The sequence below is a fragment of the Cetorhinus maximus genome, unplaced genomic scaffold (genome assembly GCF_964194155.1).
Source record: "Cetorhinus maximus unplaced genomic scaffold, sCetMax3.hap1.1 HAP1_SCAFFOLD_423, whole genome shotgun sequence".
NCBI classification, from domain to species: Eukaryota; Metazoa; Chordata; class Chondrichthyes; order Lamniformes; family Cetorhinidae; genus Cetorhinus; species Cetorhinus maximus.
Window position 1 is genome coordinate 62,501 of NW_027596368.1, and position 24,779 is coordinate 87,279.

The 24,779-nt window shown below is 44.8% G+C and overlaps 1 pseudogene; it reads left to right on the forward strand.

Annotated features, from left to right (window-relative positions):
- Nucleotides 1-11,005: 11,005 nt before the first annotated feature.
- On the forward strand, nt 11,006-17,142 carry LOC144673659 (putative G-protein coupled receptor 139; annotated as a pseudogene).
- The last annotated feature ends 7,637 nt before the right edge of the window (nt 17,143-24,779 follow it).

Consider the following 24,779-nt stretch of genomic DNA (forward strand, 5'->3'; position numbering starts at 1 on the left):
AGAGATAGGATAAGTGAGTGGGCAATGGTTGGGAAAATGTAACACCATGTGGGAAAATGTGAAATTGCCCAATTTTGCAGATGGAATAAAAAAGAAGCTCATTCTCGAAATGGCGAGAGATTGCAGAGCTCTGAGATGCAGAGGGATCTGGGTGTCCTAGTGCACAATTAACAAAAGACTAGCGTGCATGTCCAGCAGGTAATTAGGAAAACTAATAGGATGTTATGGTTTATTGTGAGGGGATTTGAATACAAAAGCAGGGAGGTAATGCTTCATTGGTCCAGGGCACTGGTGAAACCCCTTTTGGACTGATAGGTGCAGTGATGCTCCCTGATTTTAAGGATGGATGTCAACGTTTTAGACACAGTTCGGAGAAGTTATATTCGCCTGCTACCAGGGCCGGGTGGGTTGCCGGCAAGAAAAAAAGGCAGAACCCACTGATTGGCTAGAGTCCCTGTGAGTCGGCGGGAGGAGTACCCTCATTGGCTGAGTGGGCATGGGGCCATTGAGTGGTGCTGCCCAATGGGCGATGAGCTTTTGTGATTGGTTGAGGCAGCTGTCGCCCAGCGGCTCATTGGCTGTGGATGTAAGAGGGTTTGTTTCCCTCAATAGTTTTCTTTCTTTATTAATTGTCTAATTGATGTGAGCGGACATTTCACCGCGTTCTTGACGTGCTCCCTGAACCTGGACTAAGTGACCCCGTAAATAAAAGTGTTTGTGCAGCAACTGAAATTCAGCAGAATCAATGCGACTTGTTGAAATATGTATTCAGACTCGGTGTAATCATTGGGATCTGTTCCTGTAATAGTATAGTATAAACAATCAATAACATTCACCGACCACAGGAGGATGAAGCTGCCCGAAATGGTGAAGAGTAAAATCATAGACTTTCTCCTGCTCTCCATCTCTGGGTCACTGTGATCCTCCCCCTGGCTCTGACCCCTCAGTCCCTTCCGGACCCGACTGGCCACTAGAATGTGTCTGACAGTCAGAGCGTTGAGCGACAGGATTAAAGCGAATGGGAGCAGTGGGGTTAAAACCGTGTCAAACCAGTCAAATCCCACCCACCCGGGGTCAGTGTAATAGCTTCTCTTTACATTACAGAACCATGGTACGTTGTTGATTATCACTCCGGGTTCTTTTGTAAAGTAGTGTGGGATGTTTTTTAAACAGTTCAGAATGCCTGTGGTCACTAAGACCACGGCCGCACTTTTCCCGGTGCAATATTTTGTTCTCAGCTTCTGCCAACAAATGGCCACAAATCGGTCAAAGGAGAAAGTGACGGTGAACCAGACTGAACAGTCTGTGGATGCACGAATCAGGACAGTGAGAACACTACACACAGGGGTGACGTCCAGGAAACTCTGTCCGAAATAATAATAAACGACCCTCCAGAGTATGACCTCTGTGATAATGCTCAGTAGGTCCGCCGTTGCCATGGCCACCAGGTAGCGAGTGGTGCAGGTGGAGAGACCACACTTTCCCCGGATTAGGATAACAATCGCCAGCAAATTAACTGTAGGAGAGAGAAGGGAAAAGTGACTGGAAATTAACTGATCAAACAGTCCCTGTGTCTGGCACGGAAAGTAAGACCGAGATTTAAGCAGCAAAAGGTGTCATTTTTGGCCGTGTCAGAGGCTAAAATTTGAAATTAAAATCCACATCCCACTCCAACCCGCCACCAACCTGCGAAATTCCAGGTGACGAAATTGAGACGGGGAAGCATTAAATATGATGGGTTCGGATATACAGAACAGATACAGGCCATTCACCCTAAGCAGCTCATTTCAATGTCGAAGATCCATTCCCATCTCCACTCAGATTTCAACAGTTAAATCTGACATCGTAATCCATTATTCCTTTATCCCTCATATTCTTATCCCTCTTCCCATGAATGAATCTAAACTATTCACATCACACACTCTGTGTGGTAGTGAGTTGCACATTCTCACTGCTCTATGGGTTAAACAGCTCCCTATGAACTCCTGATGGGCTTTCCAGGTAACTCTCTCATACTGATAGGCTCCAGTTCCACCCTCCCCACCAGAATAAATATTCTCTCTGTGCCCGCCCTATCAAAACCTGCCATCATGTTACAATTCTAATTAGCTCACCCTTCACCCTTCCTTTTTCAAGAGATAAGGGCACAGCCCGTCAATCCGATCCTGATATTTTTACCCACGTGTATCTGACATCACACATACAAATCCTCTCTCCACTGGAGGCAGAGACTGTGTATCTAATTTTTTTCTACATTATCTGATCAGAACTCTATCCAGAATTATGTATGCGCTCTGAGAATTTTGATAGATGTTTATTATAACTGTTCTACTTTTTCAGTCCTCTGCAGTATTGACCACACCCCGACTCAAGCTGGTGTCATTTCTACATGTAGAAATTGTGATTCTGATTCAAATCTGCAAGTTACTAATGCATTGTCAAGAACAGCGATCCCGGCACTGAACCTTCTGTAACACCACTTCCCACCCTCTCCCTCTCTGAATAACGACCCTTTCCTCCCTCTGTCAGCTTCCTGTCTCGTAGAGAGCGAGGGATCCATTCGGCCACTTGTCCCATTGCTCCACATTTTCTGACCTATTCATTAGTCTATGTTGCTCTCCTGTTTACCTTAAAGTAAATATCTGTTCCTGTTGGATCAGTCCAACAGGAGACAGGCCAAAATCAATCATTTTCAGTGCCGTCACTTAGAAACATACAACAGAAATAATCTACCCATCTTTTAAAGACAACATCCCTAAAAAAGAGAGGCAGTAACATGGAATGGAGAGATCCACCACCTAAAACAGCCATTCAGAATCAATCCGCTTTGTTTCATTCCAATTATTGACCCAAAAACAGTGCAAGTCTACCCTAACAGATACTCCCAGATACATATGGTCACTGGGGTCAGTTAACCTTCACCAGCCGCTACCTCTCCAGATGAGTGACCCACAGTAACTAAATTCTTCAGTGACACATTCTCCCAGTAATCCACGGTCACTGTGATCTGGTGCTGCACTCTGGTTCCTCACCCACACTCAGTACAATTGTACACTGAGAAAATCTCCCAGTAACACACAGTCACTGTGATCTGGTGCTGCTCTCCGGTTAGTGATCCACACTCAGTACAATTGTACACTGAGAGAATCTCCCAGTAACACACGCTCACTGTGATCTGGTGCTGCTCTCCGGTTAGTGATCCACACTCAGTATAATTGTACACTGAGAGAATCTCCCAGTAACACACGGTCACTGTGATCTGGTGCTGCTCTCCGGTCCCTCACCCACACTCAGTACAATTGTACACTGACAGAATCTCCCAGTAACACACGGTCACTGTGATCTGGTGCTGCTCTCCGGTTAGTGATCCTCACTCAGTATAATTGTACACTGAGAGAATCTCCAAGTAATCCACGATCACTGTGATCTGGTGCTGCACTCCGGTCCTTCACCCACACTCAGTACAATTGTACACTGAGAGAATCTCCCAGTAACACACGGCCACTGTGATCTGGTGCTGCACTCCGGTCCCTCACCCACACTCAGTACAATTCTACACTAAGAGAATCTCCCAGTAATCCACGGTCACTGTGATCTGGTGCTGCTCTCCGGTTAGTGACCCACACTCAGTACAATTGTACACTGAGAGAATCTCCCAGTAACACACGGTCACTGTGATCTGGTGCTGCTCTCCGGTTAGTGATCCACACTCAGTACAATTGTACACTGAGAGAATCTCCCAGTAACACACGGTCACAGTGATCTGGTGCTGCTCTCCGGTTAGTGATCCACACTCAGTATAATTGTACACTGAGGGAATCTCCCAGTAACACACGGTCACTGTGATCTGGTGCTGCTCTCCGGTTAGTGATCCACACTCAGTACAATTGTACACTGAGAGAATCTCCCAGTAACACACGGTCACTGTGATCTGGTGCTGCTCTCCGGTTAGTGATCCACACTCAGTATAATTGTACACTGAGAGAATCTCCCAGTAATCCACGGTCACTGTGATCTGGTGCTGTACTCTGGTCCTTCACCCACACTCAGTATAATTGTACACTGAGAGAATCTCCCAGTAACACAAGGTCACTGTGATCTGGTGCTGTACTCTGGTCCCTCACCCACACTCAGTATATTTGTACACTGAGAGAATCTCCCAGTAACACACGGTCACTGTGATCTGGTGCTGCTCTCCGGTGCCTCACCCACACTCAGTACAATTGTACACTGACAAAATCTCCCAGTAACACACGGTCACTGTGATCTGGTGCTGCTCTCCGGTCCCTCACCCACACTCAGTACAATTGTACACTGACAGAATCTCCCAGTAACACACGGTCACTGTGATCATGTACTCAACCCAAGTTTGTAACCTGCACTAAGTACAATTCTACACCGACAGATAACGGAACCAGATATTCCTCTGGAAAATAGAACTTGATATTTCACAGCGTATACGAATTATAAGCAGAGGTTGAAATTCAGTTGTGGCAGTAGAATAATTCACTGGAGACGATTGTGGTTATGTGACGGTAGAAAATGCTCCCATTGATCGGGTGTTTTTATAAATCCACCAAGAGCTCTGTTTGTAACATTATGAGCAGCAGAATAAAATAACAAACCAGCTCACACCCAGCTTCACAGATATTCAAATCTTCTGTTCACTTACCGGCGACACCAATGATTGCCAGGATCAGGTAATATATTTCCTTGAAACTATTAAACGTTTCAATCATATTCCCAGTGAAGTGGCTGTCCCTTAGAGCAGCGACAATCTCTCTGTATTAAACTGCGGGAGATACATTCACAAAGTCTTTAATTTATACCCTGTGGGATCACCTCCGGGAATTGAAAGTTGAAGTTTATTTTTTTTAACTTGAACAAGCAGACTCTGAATGTGAGCTAATTTCGCTTGTGACGGTTTATATTTAGCACTGAGATTCCACTGGACAATTCTGATCACATCAATTAGCTGACAAAATTAATGAAGTTTCATCGCCCAGCATTGATTATGTTCCCTCAAAAAAATTTCAAAAACATCATCTCCAATCGCTTCCTAAATGCTGATCCACATGCTCTGGTCATTCACGAATTGAATTGCAAAGAATTAAGGCTCTCTCGCTCTCTCTCTGTCTGTTTCTCTCTCTCTCTCTCTCTCTCTCTCTGTTTCTCTCTCTCTCTCTGTCTGTTTATCTCTCTCTCTCTGTCTGTTTATCTCTCTCTCTCTCTCTCTCTCTGTTTCTCTCTTTCTCTCTGTCTGTTTCTCTCTCTCTCTCTGTCTGATTCTCTCTCTGTCTGCCTCTCTATCTCACTCGCTGTCTGTTTATCTTTCTCCTCTCTCTGTCTGTCTCTCTCTTTCTCCTTGTCTCACTCTCACTCTCTCCTTCTCTCTCTCTCCTTGTCTCAACCTCACTGCTCTCCTTGTCTCTTTGCCTGTCTGATTTTCTTTCTCTTTATCTCACTCTGTCTCTCTCTCTCAATCTCTCTCTCTCTCTCTCCTTGTCTTACCAACTCTCTCTCCATATCTCTCTCCTTGTCTCACCCGCACAGCTTTCCTTGTCTCTATGCCTGCCTGTCTCTCCCTCTCTCTCCCTCTCTCACTCTCTTTCTCTATCTTTCTCTCTCTCTCTGTTTCTCTCTCTCTCTCTCCTTGTCTCACTCTCACTCTCTCCTTTCTCTCTGTCTCTGCCTCCCTCTCTCTCACTCTCTCTCTCCTTGTCTCACTCACTCTCTCTCCTATTCTCCTTCTCTCTGTCTCTCTTTATCCTCATCTCAACCTCACTGCTCGCCTTGTCCCTGTGCCTCCCTGTCTCTCTCACTCTCTCCCTCTCTCTCACTGTATCTATTTCTCACTCACTCTCTCACTCTGTCTCTCTCTCAGCCACTGTCTCTCTCTCTCTCTCCTTGCCTCTCTCTTTCTCTATCTCTCCTTTTATCAACCTCATTGCTCTCCTTGTCTCTCTGCCTACCTCCCTCTCTCTCCGTTTCTTTCTCTGTCTCTCACCCTCTCACTCCCGCTCTCTCTCTCTCTCTCTCCCTCTCTCTCTCACTCTTTCTCCCTCTCTCCCTCTTTCTTTCACTATCAGTGACACGACTGCAATCTTTATCTGCAGTTCTCCAGTCAAACTGTCGAATGTCTCACTAAGGACCACAGATTGAAATAATCAAATTTTTCATCTTTCAATTAGACGAGGGTTGAAAAGAGGATTGAATGGGGTATTAAAAACATGGATAAAACAATGAATAAAAATAAAAATATATAGAAATAAGCGGTTAAAAATATTTTTTAAGAATGAATGTTGAAATATGTGCTTTCAAAAGTGTTAGGATAGAGGCGAGAGTTCATGATCTGAAGTTGTTGAATTCCATAATCAGTCCGGAAGGCTGTAAAGTGCCTAGTCGGAAGATGAGGTGCTGTTCTTCCAGTTTGCGTTGAGCTTCACTGGAACAATACTGCAGGCCAAGGACAGACATGTGGGCATGAGAGCAGGGTGGAGTGTTAAAATGGCAAGCGACAGGGAGGTCTGGGTCATGTTTGAGGGCAGACCGAAGGTTGGCTTCAGAGTGGTCACCCAGTCTGCATTTGGTCTCTCCAATGTAGAGGAGACCACAGTGTGAGCAGCGAATGCAGTGGACCAAGTTGAAGATGGTGCAAATGAAATGCTGCTTCAGCTGAAAGGAGTGTTTGGGCCCTTGGACGGTGAGGAGGGAGGAGATAAACGGGCAGGGGTTGCACCTTCCCTGTTTGCATGGGAAGGTGCTTTGGGAAGAGGATGAGGAGTTGGAGGTGATGGAGGAGTGGACCAGGGTGTCCCAGAGGGATCGGTCCCTATGGAATGTCGACAGGTTGGGGGGTGGGGGTGAAGGGAAGATGGGTTTGGTGGTGGTCATCATGCTGGAGTTGGTGGAAATGGCAGAGGGTGATCCTTTGAGTGCGGAGGCTGGTGGGGTTGTTGAGGCCATGGTTTAGTGGGGTTGTCCCTGGACCAGTAACCCAGAGGCCAGGGTAATGCCCGTGTTCAGATTCCTCCCAAATTCGAAAGGAAACTAAATTAATCAAAAACCTGGAATTAAAAGTTTAAAGATGACCATGAAATCAAGGGCGATTTTTTATAAATAGACATCTTGTTTACTAATCCCGTCTATGTAAAGAAACCTGACGCCCATATCTGAGGGACATTATCTGATCCCTGAGCCACAGCAACGGCACTAAGTTGTTTCAAACCATGAAAAATTCTACAAGGAATGAAACTGGAGAGTCCACCCTGCATCGACCCAGACATCGGAAATGATAAAAGCAAATCCAGTCCTTATAGTCCTCCCTAGTAACATCTGGGGGCTAAGTGGGAGAGCTGTCTCACAGACCAGTGAAGCACCAGCCCAACATAGTCATCCTTTTTCAACTATGCCTTACAGATAATGTCCCCGACTCCACCATCACTATAACTGGGTATGTCCTGTCCCACCAGCAGGACAGACCCAGTAGAGCTGGTGACACAGTGGGATACAGTCGGGAGGGAGTTACCCTGGGAATCCTCAACATCGACTCCGGACCCCATGAAGTCTCATGGCTTCAGGCCAAACATTGACAGGGAAACCTCCTGCTGATGACCACGTACCAACCTCCCTCAGCTGATGAATCAATGCTTCCTCCATGTTGAACATCACTTGGAAGAAGCACTGAGGGTGGTAAGGGTGCAGAATGCTCTCTGGGTGGGGGGACTTCAATGTCCATCACCAAGAGTGGCTCAGAAACACCATTACAGACCAAGCTGGCCGAGTCCTAAAGGACATCGCTGCTAGACTGGGTCTGCGGCAGGTGGTGAGGGAACCAATAGGGAGGGGAAAACATACTTGACCTGATCGTCACCAACCTGCCTGCCGCAGATACATCTGCACATGACAGTATTGGTTGGAGTGATCACCTCACAGTCATTGAGCAGGAGAAGTCCCGTCTTCACATTGAGGATACCCTGCATCCTGTTGTGTGGCGCTACCACCATCGTAACGGTATGGATTTTCCACAGCATTGGCAAGTCAACACGGGGCATCCATGAGGTGCTGTGGGCCATCAGTAGCAGCAGAATTGGACTCGAATACCACCTCATGGCCCGGCATATCCCTCACTCTACCATTATCCCAACACCAGGGGTTCAATTCTGGTTCAATGAAGAGTGCAGGAGGGCATGTCAGGAGCAGCAACAGACATATCCAAAAATAAGTTGCAAACCTGGTCAATCTCTAACACAGGACCACTTGCGTATCAAACAGCACGAGCGCTAAGTGATAGACAGGGCTGGGCAATTCCACATGAAACAACGGCTCAGATCTAGGATCTTCAGTCCTGCCATATCAAGTGGTGAATAACGGTTCAAAAATTAACCAACTCACTGATTGAGGAGGTTCAGGAAATGTCCCCATCCTCAATGATGCAGGAGCTGTGCACATCAGTGCAGAATGCAAGGATGAAACATTTCCAAAACCCTTGAGCTGAATGTTCTGAGTGACTGATCCATCTGGGCCTCCCCCTGAATTCCCCAGCATCACAGGTGACCAGACTTCAGGCCATTTGATTCATGCCACGTGATATCAAGACAAGGCAGCAGGGACTGGATGCTGAAAAGCTTATGGACTGTGACGATATTTTGAGAATTGTGCTGAAGACCTGAGCTCCAGAACATTCTGCGCCTCTGGCCAAGCTGTTCCAGTACAGCTGCAACACTGGCATCTACCCGGCAATGGGAAAACATTCCCAGGGATGTCCTGTACACTTAAAGCAGGACAACCCCAACCCAAACAATTATTGCCCGATTGGTTATGAAGAAAGATCGGAGAAGTTGGGACTGTTCTCCTTGGAGAGGAGAAGGCTAAGAGGAGACTTGATAGAAGTTTTCCAAATCATGAGGTGTCTGGGCAGAATAGATAGGGAGAAACTGTTCCCACTTGGAAATTGATTGAGAACCAGAGGGCCCAGGTTTAAAGTGTTTCCCAAAATAAGCACATGTGAGGTGAGAAAAACACTTTTTCACCCAGCGAGTGGTTAGGGATGGGAATGCACTGCCTGGAAGTGTGGTGGAGGCAGGTTCAATTGAGGCATTCAAGAGGGCATTGGATGATTATCTAAACAGAAACAATGTGCAGCGCAACGGGAAAAGGCCGGGGATTGGCACTAAGTTAAAATGGCCAGAGGGCTGGTGCAGACATGAGAGGCTGAATGGCCTCCTTCTGAACCGGAGCAGTTCTGTGATCCTGTGAGTGCCTTCACTCAGAGGGCCGGGAATTTATGGAATTCTCTACCCCAGAGATGTGGATGGCCAATCCTTGAGTTTGTTCAGAGATGACATCGATAGATATTTGGACACTAAGAGAATTAGACAATACGAGGATAGGGCGGCAAAATGTATTTGAGGTACAAGATTAGCCCTGAACATATTGAATGACAGAACAAACTCCAGGGAGAAAATGGCTGCCTGTTGCTCCTAACTCTAAAAATCCAGCAAGGGGTGACATTGGCCTAGTGGTCATGTCACTGGATTAGTGATCCAGGCGGACAGGGTAATGTTCTAGGGACACGGGTTCAAATGGCAGCCACTGATGTACGAATTCAGTTAATCACAATAAATCGATCTATAAATGTTGTGGAATTGAAATCTGGCCTCAGTAATGGTGACCATGAAACTACCATTGATTGTGGTAAAAACCCATCTAGTTTACAAATGTCCTATTGGGAAGTAAAACTGCGGTCCTACGGTCTGGCCTTCACGTGACTCCTTACCCAGGTCAACGTGCTTAACTCTGAAACGCCCCTCGGGAATCGCTTGGCGAGCTATTCTTTTGCTAAAGTTAAAGAATTATGGTAATAAATACTGACCTTACCAGCAAGGCCCACATCCCATCAAAGAATAGATTTTAAAAATACAAAAGTCAATATTTTTGGGAAGGCCTGTATCAGTTGCTGGGTCTGTAAGGGTTGTAGATTCTGAATGCGTTGCAGAGTCTGTACCCTTTGCAGGGTCAGCATTGTTTGGTGAGTCTATACTGGTTGGAGGGACTGTGTCTGTTAGAAGGTCCATATTGTTTTGAAGGTCCATATTGTGAGAAGATTGTATCTGTTTGAAGGTCCATATTGTTTTGAAGGTCCATATTGTGATGAGGGTCCATATTATGAGAAGTTTGTATCTGTTAGAAGGTCCATATTGTTTTGAAGGTCCACATTGTGAGAAGATTGTATTTGTTTGAAGGTCCATATTGTTTTGAAGGTCCATATTGTGAGACGATTGAATCTGTTTGAAGGTCCATATTGTTTTGAAGTTCCATATTGTGAGACGATTGTATCTGTTTGAAGGTCCATATTGTTTTGAAGTTCCATATTGTGAGACGAATGTATCTGTTTGAAGGTCCATATTGTTTTGAAGGTCCATATTGTGAGAAGATTGTATCTGTTCGAAGGTCCATATTGTTTTGAAGGTCCATATTGTGAGAGGATTGTATCTGTTTGAAGGTCCATATTGTTTGGAAGGTCTGCATCAACTGGAGTGTCTCGATTGGTTTGAAGTGGTGCAATCTTTTCATGTATCCTTGTGTTTTTGTATCAATGTGCACACTTGGAAGATTTCAGATACTTGATTATTCGGCTTCAGCAACAAATATCCACAAATTTCCAACTTTAATAATTTAATCACTTAACTGAATGTCCACGTTTAAAGAGAGCAGCTACAACCACCAGTGCAGTGGAACAGGGCTGATAAACTCACGATTATATTTTGATTTTAATAACAGAATCTCCGAGATAAACATGTTCTATTCCTACCTGGAATTAACTCGGTGCTCTAATATGTTTGTTTCCAGGTATTCAGTAAGCTAAGTAGAAGGGTGTTGCAATCTCACTATCTCCAAGGAGACATTCCAGAAGGTATAAATAAGGGCTTTGTGAATGTGTCACTTCAGAGTTTAGTGCAGAGGTTGCCTGCAGCTTTCAGGGACAGATCACTGCTAAGTTAAAATGCTTGGAGCATTTGACGTTTTCGATAAAACATTCTATGTGAGTCTCGCTATCGTCAGTGTCCCAGGTAAGTGACTAGGACATTTGCAGTCGTGTCAATCTGTGTGGGAGCTGCTCTCTGGTTTCAATCAGTGACAGATCACGTTACCTGCTGATCGAGTGGTCACCTTTATCTACATAGCCGGTCAATGGCCGCATTACCTTAAGTGAAATGTCTTATATTATCTCTGCAGTTTGATTCAATTCCCTCAACTGTCAGTAAACCTCTGTTTACAATCCACAGGCTTTCAGAATAAACACGTTCTTGCATTCAGTGGAATATCACCTCACGTTTAATCAGACCTCAGTGAGGGTAAACTCTATGAAGGAAGGGATTCGAGGGAGTCTGGGTTTTTTTTGATTCATGGGATCTGAGCATCGCTGGCAGGGCCATCATATATCACCCTTCCACATTGGCCCTGAGAAGGTGGGGGTGAGCTGCCTTCTTGAACCGCTACAGTCCTTGTGGTGTAGGTACACCCACAGTGCGGTTAGGGAGGGAGTTCCAGGATTTTGACCCAGCGACAGGGAAGGAATGGCTGATATATTTCCAAGTCAGGATGGTGAGTGACTTGGGAGGGAGCTTTCAGTTGGTGGTGTTCCCATGTGTCTGCTGCCCTTGTCCTTCTAGATGGTAGTGGTCGTGGGTTTCGAAGGTGCTGTCTGAGGAGGCTTGGTGAGCTCCTGCAGTGCATCTTGTAGCTGGTACACACACCGCTACCACTGTGTGTCGGTGGTGGAGGGAGTGGACGTTTGTGGATGGGGTGCCGATCAAGCGGGAAGCTCTGCCCTGGACGGTGTCGAGCTTCTTGAGTGTTGAGGAAGCTGCACACATCCAGGCAAGTGGGGAGTATTCCATCACACTCCTGACTGGTTTCTTGTAGATGGTGGACAGGCTTTGGGGAGTCAGGAGGTGAGTTAGTCTCTGCAGGATTCCTCGCCTCTGACCTGCTCTTGTAGCCACAGTATTTATATGGCTGGTCCAGTTCAGTTTCTGGTCAATGGTAACCCCCAGGATGTTGATAGTGGGGGATTCAGTGATGGTAATGCCATTGAACATCAAGGGGCAATGATTTGAAAGTTATTTACCAGTTGCTCAGACAGATGGAGAGATTTTGCAGTCGAAACACATTAATGGATTCTAACAGGAGTTAGCTCCAGTTCTCTGCACTGTAGTGGAACCCCAGGTTCGCTTGTTAAAGAGTGTACAGAAAATTGTGCAGACAAAGGGTTGTCAAGGAGCCTTTGACAGTGTGGAGGCTGGACTGAGCACTGTAACGGTTTTAGCAGAGCTGAATTAGGGGAAGGCATTGAAATCGCCTGTTGATGCATGTGAGGTGGGTGTCGGTGCAGTTTTATGACAGGGATATGAGATGGGGAACAATGGGCCAGTTAGTTACTATTCTTGGGGACTGAACCCTCGCCAGCAAATGTTCCCAACTGTGGGAATAAAGACATTGACTTCGATGTTGGCTCTACAACATTTTGAAATCTACATATCTCACAACTCTGCAGAGACTATTATTGATACCGACGAATAATCCTCTAACCCTCTTTATTAATATTTCATCCCAAAAATCTGAGACGATTTGACTGGAGTTTCGTGTTACAGCCGCATCACTTGGAAATTATTTTTGTAGCAGGAAGAGGTAAAATCGTAGCGGCTGCTTTGTTAAAGACATTATGCAGCCCCGGCCATGTATTTACCCTCACTCAACTTGTCTAAATTGCCTTGCATCCTTTTAAAATCCCCCTCACCGCTCATGTTCCCACCTAGTTTGGTGATATCAGCAAACTTGGAATGATCACATTTGGCTCCCTCAACCAAATAATTAATAAATATTGTGAGTAGCTGGGGCCCAAATATTGATCCCTGCGGTACCCCACGGAACACTTTCTGCCACTCAGAAAAAGACCCAATTATTCCTACTCTCTGTTCCCAGTCTGCTAGCAAATTCTCAATCCATGTCAATATGTTACCCCCATCCCATGTGCTTGAACTTTGCACATTATCCTCTTATGTGGGTCTTTCTCAAAAGCTGTGTGAAAATCCAAATACACCACATCCACTGGTTATCCCTTATGAATTCTGCTATTTATCCCTTCAAAAACTCCGGTAGGTTTGTCAAACATCATTTCCCTTTCATAAACCCATTTTGACTGTGACTTGATTGAGGTGTACAAAATGATGAGGGGAATAGATAGAGCGGACAGGATAACATTGTTTCCCTTGGTGGAGAATTCTAGAACCAGGGGACATAGATTCAAGATAAGTGGCAGAATGTGTAGGGGGAACATAAGGAAGAGCTTTTTTTACGCAGAGGGTAGTGAGTATCTGGAATTCACTGCCCAAGTTGGTGGCAGAGGCAGAAACTGTAAACTCTTTTAAAAAGTACCTGGATCTGCACCTTAAGTGCGGTAAGCTGCAGGGCTATGGGCCGGGTGCAGGAAGGTTGGATTAGAAACAGCACCTGGGTCTCCTCGGGCTGGCAGGGACAAGATGGGCCAAATGGACTCCTCCTGTGCTGTACCTTTTCTATGGTTCTATGCTTCTAAGAGAGAGAGATTGGGCAAGAGGGAAAGAGAAATAAGGAGACTGGACAAGAGAGAAAAATAGAGAGAGAGCAGGAGTGAGAGAAGGAAACCCTCTTTAAGTACCGTGGGATGTAAATTATCAGGCCCTGGAGGTTCATTGGTTTTCACTCCCATTCATTTCTCCAGCACTCTTGCTTTAGTCATACTAATTCCTTTCAATTCCTCCTTTCACTAGACCCTTGGTTATCCAGTATTTTTGGGAAGATACTTGTGTCTTCCTGGGGAAGTTGTTTCATTGCTCTGCCATTTTCTAGTTCTCTGTTATAAATCCTCCTGTTCCGGACTGCAAGGGACCTGCATTTGTCTTCACCAATTTTTTCTCTTCTTACATACTTATTGAAGCTTTTTACAGTCCTCTTTTATGTTCCTTTCATGTTTACCCTCATACTCTATTTTTCCTCTCTTAATCAAACTCTTGGTCCTCCTTTTCTGTATTTTAAACTGCTACCAATCCTCAGGCATGCTACTTTTTTCTAACAACTTTATATGGCTCCTCTTTGGATCTAATACTACCCTTAATACATTTTGTATGGACTGGTTTGGCCACTTTTCCTGCTGTGTTTTTTTTTGTGCCAGGGAGAAATGTGTAGCTGTTGCAATGCATATATTTGCTCCTTAATTGCCCATCATGACTTTAAAGATCTTCCCCAATCTTCCTTCGGCATCCCACGCCTCATACCTTCCTAGTTTCCTCTGTTCAGATTTAGGAACCCAGTTTCGAATTGGTCCACTTCACTTCCAATCCCGATGAAGAATTCGATCAAGTTATGGTCACTGTTCCCTACAGGACCCGCAGAATAATGATTGACCAACCGCTTCTCTTTGTACAATACCAAGCCGGGGAACACCTGCTCCCCAGTTGTTTCCTGGGCATACTGGTGTAAAGAAAACATCTCGTACACACTTCAGGAATTCATTTGCACGCAGTATTATTGTTAATTTGTTTTGCCCAGTCTATATGTAAATTAAATTCACCCACGGTTACTGCAGCAACCTTGTTACATGCGTCTCTATTTGCCTCCTGCCCTTCCCCGACTGTTTGGAGGCCTATCGACTACTCCCACTGATCTTTTCCGCTCTTTGTATCTGCTTAGCACCACCCGGAAAGATTCTAGCTCTGGGTTTTCAGAGCCAATATCCTCATTCACCATCATGCTGAAATCACCCATAACAAGCCAGCCCAAGCCAACTCCTTTTCCGGTTTTCCCTGCCATTCCTAAAGAGGCAGTACTCTTGGATATTCAGTTCCCAGCCTTGGTCACCCTGCAGCCATGTCTCCGTAATCACAATCACATCGGACCCCTTTACAACTGTTTGCACTGTTAATTCATTGACCTTATCATGAATGTTCCACCCATTCCGATACAGGGCCTTTAGACTTGTCTTTTTACACACCTTTTTTTTTACTTTGACCCTATTTGCCCTTGTTTCCTCCCCTTGCGCTTTTGCTTTTATTACTTTTTTGTCTTTCAGTTCTGCCTTTGTTTCCCTCTCTTGTGTCTGCGCCCACCCTCAGCCTCTCATCCCCCAGCCTCTCTAGTTTAAACCCTCCCCCCACAGTCATAGCGAATATACCTGCGAGGATATTGGTCCCGGTCCTGCTGGGGTGCAGCTGTTCCCAAGTCCCAACTTCCCCAGAATCGGTCACCACGCATCAGGAATCAAGCATCCTGCACCATCTCTCCAGCCACACATTCATCCAGTGTGTTCTCCTATTCCTGATCTCGCTAGCACGTGACACTGGCAGTAATCCTGAGATTGCTAACATTGGGTTCCTGCGTTCTTATTTAATTCCTAGCTCCACTTATTCTGCTTGCAGGGCTGAATCCCTCTTTTTTACCTATGTCATTGGCAGTGATGTGTGCCATGACCTCTAGCTGTTCACTCTCTCCCTTCTGAATGTCCTGCAGACACTCAGTGACATCCTGGACCCTAGCACCAGGGAGGCGACACACCATCCTGCTGTTAAGTCACCAACTGCAAAAAGGTCTATTTGTTCCACTTAAGACAGAATCCCCTATCAGTATTATTCTCCCAATCTTTCATCTCCCCCCCCCCCCCGCCCCTGTTCAGCTGAGCCGTGATTGGTACCAGGGACTTGGCTTTTGGTGCATTTCCGTGAGAAACCATCTCCTTCAGCTGTTTCCGAAATGGAAAATCGGTTTCGGAGGGGGATGGAGCAAGGGGACCTGCTGCAATGCCTGCCTAGTAATTTTGCTCTGCCTGGCAGACACCCATTCCCTTTCAGGTGAGAGGCAGTTTTTTTGGACAGCCTCTGATCCTCGGCTCAATGGTGGAACTTGTCCCAGAGTAGGGTATATATCGGAAGTGTGCACATGTGGATCTCAGAGCTTCTCAATGTCCCAGGGCAGAGGGGGAATGTGTTCTGATCCTGGAATATCCACAGCCAAGTAGTGTCCAATACCAGACGAGAATGTTGTCCAGTGTGTTCTGATCCTGTGGGGAGTATCTGAACCAGGGATGGAGGTGGTGCAGTCCGAGGGGTTTTACCTGATGCTAAACTCATGTCCTTGCTCTCTGGGCCAGACAGGGAAACGTGTTTTCAGTAATATTCTGCATTTGTTCCCCTTCTCCAACTTACAGCTAATTTACTGGCAATTGTTAATCTGTCCAGGGGAAAGTGTGGCCTCTCCACCTGCACCACTCGATACCTGATGGCTATGGCAACAGCAGACCTACTGGTCGTTATAACGGAGGTCATTCTCTATCAGATCAAATATCATTATTTCCCAGTGTCTTTCCTGGACATCACCCCTGTGTGTAGTTTTAACCCTCTCATGAGAACTGCTGCAAAAAGCTGTTCTGTCTGGCTCACCATCACTTTCTCCTTTTATCGATTTGTGGCAATTTGTTGACAGAAGCTGAGAGCTAAATATTGCACCGGGAAAACTGCGGCTGTGGTTCTAGCAACAACTGACATTCTGTCATGTTTAATAAACACCCCCTTCTACTTTACACAGGAACCTGGAGTGATAATTGACAATGTCCCCTGGGGCTGTTTTACAAAGCCCAGCTATTTTACTGACATTGGATGGGCGGGATTTAAGTGGTTTTATACGATTTTCAACCCCTCCCTCCCATTCTTTTTAATTCTGTTGTTCAACGCTCTGACCGTCAGCCATATTTTAGTGGCCAATAAAGTCCGTAAGAGACACAGGGGTCAGAGCGAGGGAGAGAGCCAGAGTGACCCAGAGATGGAGAGCAGAAGGAAGTCTATCAGATTACTCTTCACCATTTCCGGCAGCTTCATACTTCTGTGGTTAGTCAATGTTATAGAATTTTTATATTCCAACATTACAGGAACAGCTTACAACAACGTTCAATACATCGTAAGACAAGTCGGGTTTATGCTGGTGAGTTTCAGTTGTTGCACAAACACATTTATTTACGGGGTGACTCAGTCCATTTTCAGGGAGCAGGTCAAGAACGCGGTGAAATATCCGCTTATATCAATGATTCAATTCATGAAGAAAAAACAATAACTGAGAACAGCCCAGAAGCATCTCCCAGGGTTTCCTGTCCATGAATGGAATATTTATCCACAAACTCCCAATAGTCACACGACAATGAGCAGCGAACCATCGGGCAAGAGGTGATGGCTGGAGGAGCGGATGTAAATGTAGCAGAAGGAGAGTCAGAGTCCTCCCTGCGGGACATGAAGGATAACCTACAATGTCGTAATTTACGGGGAAATCGTCACGGAATTAGCCTTATTCTCCCGTGTCTAACCCCTCGGCTACCGAACACCTCATCTCCATTTTGCATTTTTTGCTAATTGCTTCAAATCAGTTCCCCATTATCCCCGATCGGTTTCTCGCTGCTCTACTTCTGTAGAGACTCCCTGATCATTTTCAACACATTTATCCAATCTGCACTGAGCCTTCGTTTCTCCAAGGAAAACATTCCTAAACTCTTCAATCGATCTTCCTCACTGAAGATGGGAATTTTTGGACCCATTCTCATGAATCTTTTTCCTCATTCTCTTCACCTGCTCCTAAAGTGTTGACCCCCAGAAATGGAGGCAGTTCTCCATCTGAGCTAAACGAATGTCTGATACGAGGTCAGCGTAACTTTGTAGCTCTTGGACTTGTCATGAAGATATATTCACGTATATCATGTCATGGATAATTATTTTAAATTGGGCTTGTAGTATGGTCTGCGTCTGTGGTTGTGAGTGTGTGGGTGCTTTAATTGGATTAAAGCCAACAAGTCTGGGTGCTTTGATGTACAGGAGTTTTGTGATGTAAACAGTAAGGAAAAGTGTACATTTGCATTTTGTTGAGTGAACTATTCGCAGATTGGGGGTGAAATATTGCACCTAGCTTGGAGACACCAAGCAAGGTGTTTGTGTTACTAATAAAATTGGGACAATGGAAGGGGTTTTAATGTTAGGATAGGTGGATTTCAATGGAACGGGCGATACGATCAAACTTTGCTTTCAAAGGGAGAGGCAGAGTATCTCAGAGAGGAGTTTGTCTGTTCAGGGCTGAGGCAATGTCATTATCTAAGCAGCTCTAAGCCTACAAATGCCTGCAAAGGAACCGCATTGAAAGGAGCCTCATTTAGAATTCGTAAGGGAAATGTTTAAAAACTCGCGGCCGGCAATCAGGAACCTGGATTGGAAGAGTTAAGAGTTGAACTGGAAACAGACAAACTGGTTTTCGCAAAATTATACTTGTAACGGAAGAGACGGGTGAGATATATTCCAGGCTAAGGGAAAGAGAAAGATAAGGAAGAAAAACAGAACGAGAGAGTCAGGAGGGAGAAAGGGAAAGATAGAAATTAAAAGAGAGTAACAGAGAGGGGGTGAAGAAAAAAACAAAAAGAGGCAGGAACGGACGTGTGTAAGAGAATTCCATTTTCAACAGCCTGATCTAAGAGACTCTCCCTCTATCTACTGAATGTGCCACTAGGGAGGGACAGTCCCCCCCAAACACAGACACAAGGGCGGTGCTGCTTAAATTTGTCAAAATGTGAGGGGAGGGGCGTCGAATAATTATTCATTTCACGTTGGAAAATCACAAAACAAAGGGAGCAGCCAGAGGTAAGCTGGACGGGGCGAGGGCAAAGCGAGTTAACAGGCAAAGCCCATGAGGTTTAAATCCTGCTCTCTGAGGAAACCTCTGTAAATGATGAGACAGCTGGAAAGCCTGTTCTCTGTACTTACAGTTCGGAGCCTGTCTGAGAGTTGATTTTCCAGCCAGCTTTTCTCGGTAGAAGCATTGAAATTTATTTCCATGCGTGGATGCGTTGCATCAAGCTCTAGAGAGGAGTAGTCTCCCTTAGAGGCTCTATGTGCTACAAACTGAATCGTTTACACAGAACATGTGGAAGTGGACCTTTCAGACCGCCTGGGAGAGTTTCAAGAAAGTAACTTTTCTTTCTTTTTTTGTGTTTTCCAAGTGTTTGAGGTTTTGTGTTGTGTAAGTACTCAGTCCCCATCCACCACCTTCAACATTCACTCCCTCCACCACCGACGCACAGTAGCAACAGTGTGTGTACCATCTACAAGATGCAACACAGGAACTCACCAAAGCTCCTTCGACAGCACCTTCCAAACCCACGACCACTACCATCTAGAAGGACAAGGGCAGCACACACATGGGGAACACCACCACCTGGAAGTTCCCCTCCAAGCCACTCACGGTCCTGACTTTGAATTATATTTCTGGTCTTCCACCAGCCCTACTCTTGGGCAAAGAGGATTCACTGTCCGTTGAATGTTTGAAAGAAATTGGAGAACACTCGGGGTTCGCCGTAGTGAGGGGTTTAATAAACAATACCGAGTATTACACCCAGCAGATAGCAAGGATGGAATGAAGGTGGAAGGGGGGTGGGAGGTGGGGGGGGGGAAAGGGAGCAGGGGCATCACAAAATCCTTCACCGATCTCCCCGAAATGACCCAGCTTCAGAGTGTGCACACAAGCACAGTAAGATCCCACAATCAGCCGGTCGCCGAAACCTCTAACGTTGGAGTTTCTCACTGTGTGAGGTGGAAGGCCACAGGAGGTTGGGGGGGGGGGGGGGGGGAGGGGGGGGGGAGAGGGGGGGGGGGGGGGGGGGGGGGTTGGGGGGCTGCAAAGGAACATTTAAGGCCAGTTCTGTTAAAATTCACAGGGAGAGAGGGGCTGTGGCAATGGAGGGTAAAATAGAGTGAGAGAACTTCACCCTCAACCGATCCACTTTGGCAGGGAAAACGCAACATGCAGGATAACTATTTCCACGGCGAGAAGCTGGGAAAGTTTTGCATTCGGAGGGGACAGGGTCTCCTTGTACCTGAATCACAGAAAGTTAACATCCAGGTAAATCAAACCAGCAGCGAGAAACATTTATTGCAAAGCAATTGGGGGTAGAGTAGTAACTCATTCTGATTGCATTTACAGAGCAGCGGTGGGAGCAAACGTGAAAAACTGTGTACAGTCTCAGTCTCAGAGATATCTCCCTGAGAGAGAGAGAGAGAGAGAGAGGGGACTGAGGGACACCAGTCAGTGTACAGATATCTCCCTGAGAGAGAGAGGGGACTGAGAGACACCAGTCAGTGTACAGATATCTCCCTGAGAGAGAGAGGGACTGAGACACACCAGTCAGTGTACAGATATCTCCCTGAGAGAGAGAGGACTTAGAGACACCAATCAGTGTACAGATATCTCCCTGAGAGAGAGAGGGGACTGAGAGACACCAGTCAGTGTACAGACATCTCCAATCAACCACAATCGCTAATATCAATTTCCCCAATCTATTTGAATAATTTATTATTATTAATATTGCGAATATTATTATTTTCATCTTCCTACATCTGGCTGGTATTGCTTCAAATTACGCCTGAACTCATTCCTTCCGTGGGGCATTTAAACATTTCATGACTTTGGTCACATATTTTCATCCAATTTCTTCCAATGTCAGTTGGGCTGAAGAATGCACTTCGCGTTGTTTAAACTGTCTCTTATCCGCCCTTCGTTGAACAGCCCGTATCCCAGGTGTAAATGCGGTTTGCAGCAAGAACCAATTGCTGCCAATTATTTAAATGCTGAAGGAAATTTGGAAACTGACAAAATCGCTTCAGTTCCAGAGACAGGCTGTGGAAAATAAGGGTGGTTGGACGGGGAGGGAAAGCACAGAAGATGACCAGAAAGATATTGAACGCATCTGTTCATCAGGACATGAGCCATGGACACAAGGTTAGTTTATTTCGTTATCTTAGCTTGCAGCCCTATTCAATTCAATTGTATCTCGTAAATTTATTGTCTTCAAATGCTGAACTCTCCATATAGCCTTTCATCCCAGAAGCATCAACATGTTTGATTAGAACATTTCTGATTGTACTAAACGACAGAGCAATCTGCTGCTTTTTGTGGCATATAAACTGCAAGATTCAAAACGCTTTGAGTGAATACATTTGGTCACACCTTACTTATAAATTGCTGTCCCTAGTCCCGATTCTCTAGGGCTTAGACATTCCACCCAACATGCATAGATAGCCGAGCAGATGCATGTCCCACCAAATGAAATATTACAAATCGAGCTCGGGAATGATGTTTGAGACAGGCCTGCGTCAGAGGATAAAAGGAAAATCTGTCTTTATAATAAATATGACAAAAGAAAATCAGAGAAAGAAAGTGAGAGATTTCCTTTTCGTCATTCTCTCCTTTATTGTCTCTGTAGTTACTGCAGGCATTTTGCTTTAAATTTAATATTGTTCTGTTTCATTTCTGGAACCAGGCTGTATCATTACTGCCTATTTTGTTTTTATTTTAGGGAATATTTTCCTCCTGATCACTTTGAAACTTCTAAAATATTTATTGTGTTGTTCGACAATTTTCTATTCCAGTTCATTTACTCAAATGAAATTCCCACTGACAGAATATTAGTTCCCACAACCCCCAATCAATTATTTTTGGGCTTTTCTTACTTATATTGTTTTTCCGAATCCTTGTCAGAACAAGCTATTAATTTCTGACAGGTTAAGTTCCCAATTCCAGCTAAAGTGATAGTTCATTCCTCCTGTGGATTTTATACAATATCTAGACCTGTCAGCACAATTTTGGTGAATATCCTATTATTGTGATGGTTTCTGGAATGGAGTTGTTCATGTTATTTCACCTGGCACTGACGCAGCATTCACTCAGGAATGTGTTCTCGATTTGGAATTCTGATCAGTAGGTCAACAGCAATTGCATACAAATTATTCAAATGTTTCAGATAAATTTGGAAGTTGGCTAAAACAGCTTCAGTTACCGGGACAGACTGTTATAAATAAGGGAAAAAAGACCAAGAAGATTTAAATACCAACGCACAACGCAGGGATAGAAACATCAGAAATAGAAGGAGCGGTTTGACATTCGGCTCGCTGATGTGGCAAAGCCCAACATTGTGATAATACTGATATATCATTAACACTAACTTCCTGCAGTATCTTCATATGACTTATTATCTAAAAACCTACCAAAATGAGCCCCAAATATGCATAGCGGCTGAACATGGACAATTCTTTGCGGTGGATGATTCCAAAGTTCACAAAACTTGTGTGAAGTCATTTTTCCTAAAATTACCACTAGGTTAATAGTCTTAATCTCAGTGGATGTGTCTCAATTTTGATTGCCCAGCTAGCAAGTATAGATAAACTTTGAATATATACACTTCAAATTGAATTGGAAGAAATGGGTTCTGGAATTCTGCTGAGCCATGGAAGGGAAGCTGAACTGCAGCATAATCCAAACATTAACTTCCCTCAGGTTTAAAACAATATCGTGCAAGACTCAACGCCACTTTGACACATGCATGAAAGTTCGTTTTAAAATTGTGGAAGCAGCAGCTGAGGCTGGCTCACGCAGCGTGCGGGGTTTGGGGGGGTGGGCGTTGGGTAGGGTTGTGGGGGTGGAGGGGCGGAGTACGGTGGTATAGCGGTAATGTCAGAAGCCTAGTAATCTAGATGACCACGGCTCAAGTTGCACCGTGGCAGCTGGTGAAATTTAAATTCAATTGATAAACAGGAATTGGGGAGCTAGTCTCAGCCACGGTGACATTGACACGGTTTTCGTAAAAATCCATCTGGTCCACTAATGCCCTTAAGTAAAGTAAACCTGCCATCCTTACTTGGCCTGGCCTGCATGTGACTTCAGGTCTTCTACAAAATGTTTCGCTCTCAATTACCCACTGAAAACGACTTGTATGCCACTCGGTTCAAAGGCGATTAGGGTTGGGCAATAAATGCCGACCTTGCCAGTGACATCGATCAAAGAATAACATGACACAATAAGTTATTGTCTGGCACAAAAAAAAAATGTTACAGGAGCCGTCTTAATTTGGAACGTTGGCACAGATATGTGAGAGGGGCAGAGATAGAGCAGCAACTAAAAAGGAAACACCCAAATCAATATGAATGAGACAGAAAGAGAGGGATATCTGGTCTGTGGAGTTTTGACTCCTCCACAAGGGAGAATGAGGAAAATGTTGTGACTGTAAATGTGTATTGTCACGTTGATTTCTAAACGTTAGGGGAAATAAGTGTCTGTTGTTTCTCAGCTCATAAATTGAGATACACTGTCCGCCGGTTAATGAACCTGAATTAATCACAGAATCATGCAGCGCATAAGAGGCCCTTCATTAATTTAATCGAGTCCGCAACCAACATGTGAGAAACACCTGACATACCTACCTAATCCCCTTTACCAGCACTTGGTAATAGCCTTGAATGTTCTCATGTGCCAAGTGCTCATTCAGGTGTTTAGATTGGATGTGTGACAACCGGCCTTCGCCACCCTCCCAGGCCGTCCATTCCAGACCATCTCCACCCTCCGGCTAAAAACTTTATTCCTCATATCCCCCTGAACATCCTGCCCCTCACGTTGAACTTGTGTTCCCTCGTGACTGGCCCTTCAAATAAGGGGAACAGCTGTTAATTCTCCACCCTGTCCATGCTCCTCATAATCTTGTACACCTCGATCAGGTCGCCCCTCAGCCTTCTCTGCTCCAAAGAAAACTAACCGAATCTTTACAACCTCCCTTCATAACTTAAATGTTTCATCCTAGGCAACATCCTGGTGATCTCTTCTGCAACCACTCCATTTAAATCACATTCCTTTCTATAATGCTGCATCCTTTTTGATATTAGCTTCCCTATGGTATGCTTTAGTGTTTCTTGTTATGTAAGATGAAAATTAATTCTCATAGTTCCACTTTGCCTCCCTAACTTCTAATCCTTACTTTAATTCTAAACGCTACCAGTTCCTCTTTGTTGTATTCTTCTTTCTGTTCATTGCATTTTGTGATTACCTTTCACTTTACTTTCAATTTTGTTGAAAGGTGCTTTTTGCCATGGTGCTTTATTGTGATCAGCTTCTTCTTAATTTTCAGCTTAATATGTATTATTCTGAAGCCAATTGTTCACGTTATTAAAAAAAATACACGTTGTTATTTTATCCCTTTAAATTTCATTATTTTTTTCTGAGCATTCCTTCCTGAGATCCATTCCCGTACCCTGGATACCAATTGTGTACTAGTTATTAATTTTATATTAGCCTTACTTACATATTTTTCAATGCATCCTCCATGACGTATGGGTTACGCAGACCATCACATGCAAGAGGAGTGGCGAGATTCTTGATTTGTCTGAGAATATTTCCTCTCTGGCAAACATGAGGGTACCAAGCTGTGAATGTGGAGGACAAACAATATTGGAGGGTTGCTGAAAGATAATTTAATTGGGTGCTGGGACCAACTTATATACAAACATGAAATACTTCCACTTGCCAAAAAGACATTCACGGGCAACTAGGAGTGAAGAAAACCATGGCATGAAAATAAAATAAATGAGTAAATAAATGCATAAGCACAGATCCAGCTTCATGGGAACGATACAAAGAGCAAAAAATGCTGACAGGTCAGAAAGGAAGGATCAGAAAAGGACAATATTTAAAGAAACTTGGACAGAATACCAGAATAACCATTAAAGCTTTGATAATGGTTTGCAAATAGTAGAAGAGTTAAGGGAGAACTTTTGGAATTGGTGATTTAAGATTCATTGCGTGAGGGCTTGATGAGAGGAGTTTGGATGGCTTCCTGCAGCATTACTGGCGCTTGGTGAGAACACACGTGGAGTATTGTGCGCAGTTTTGTTCTC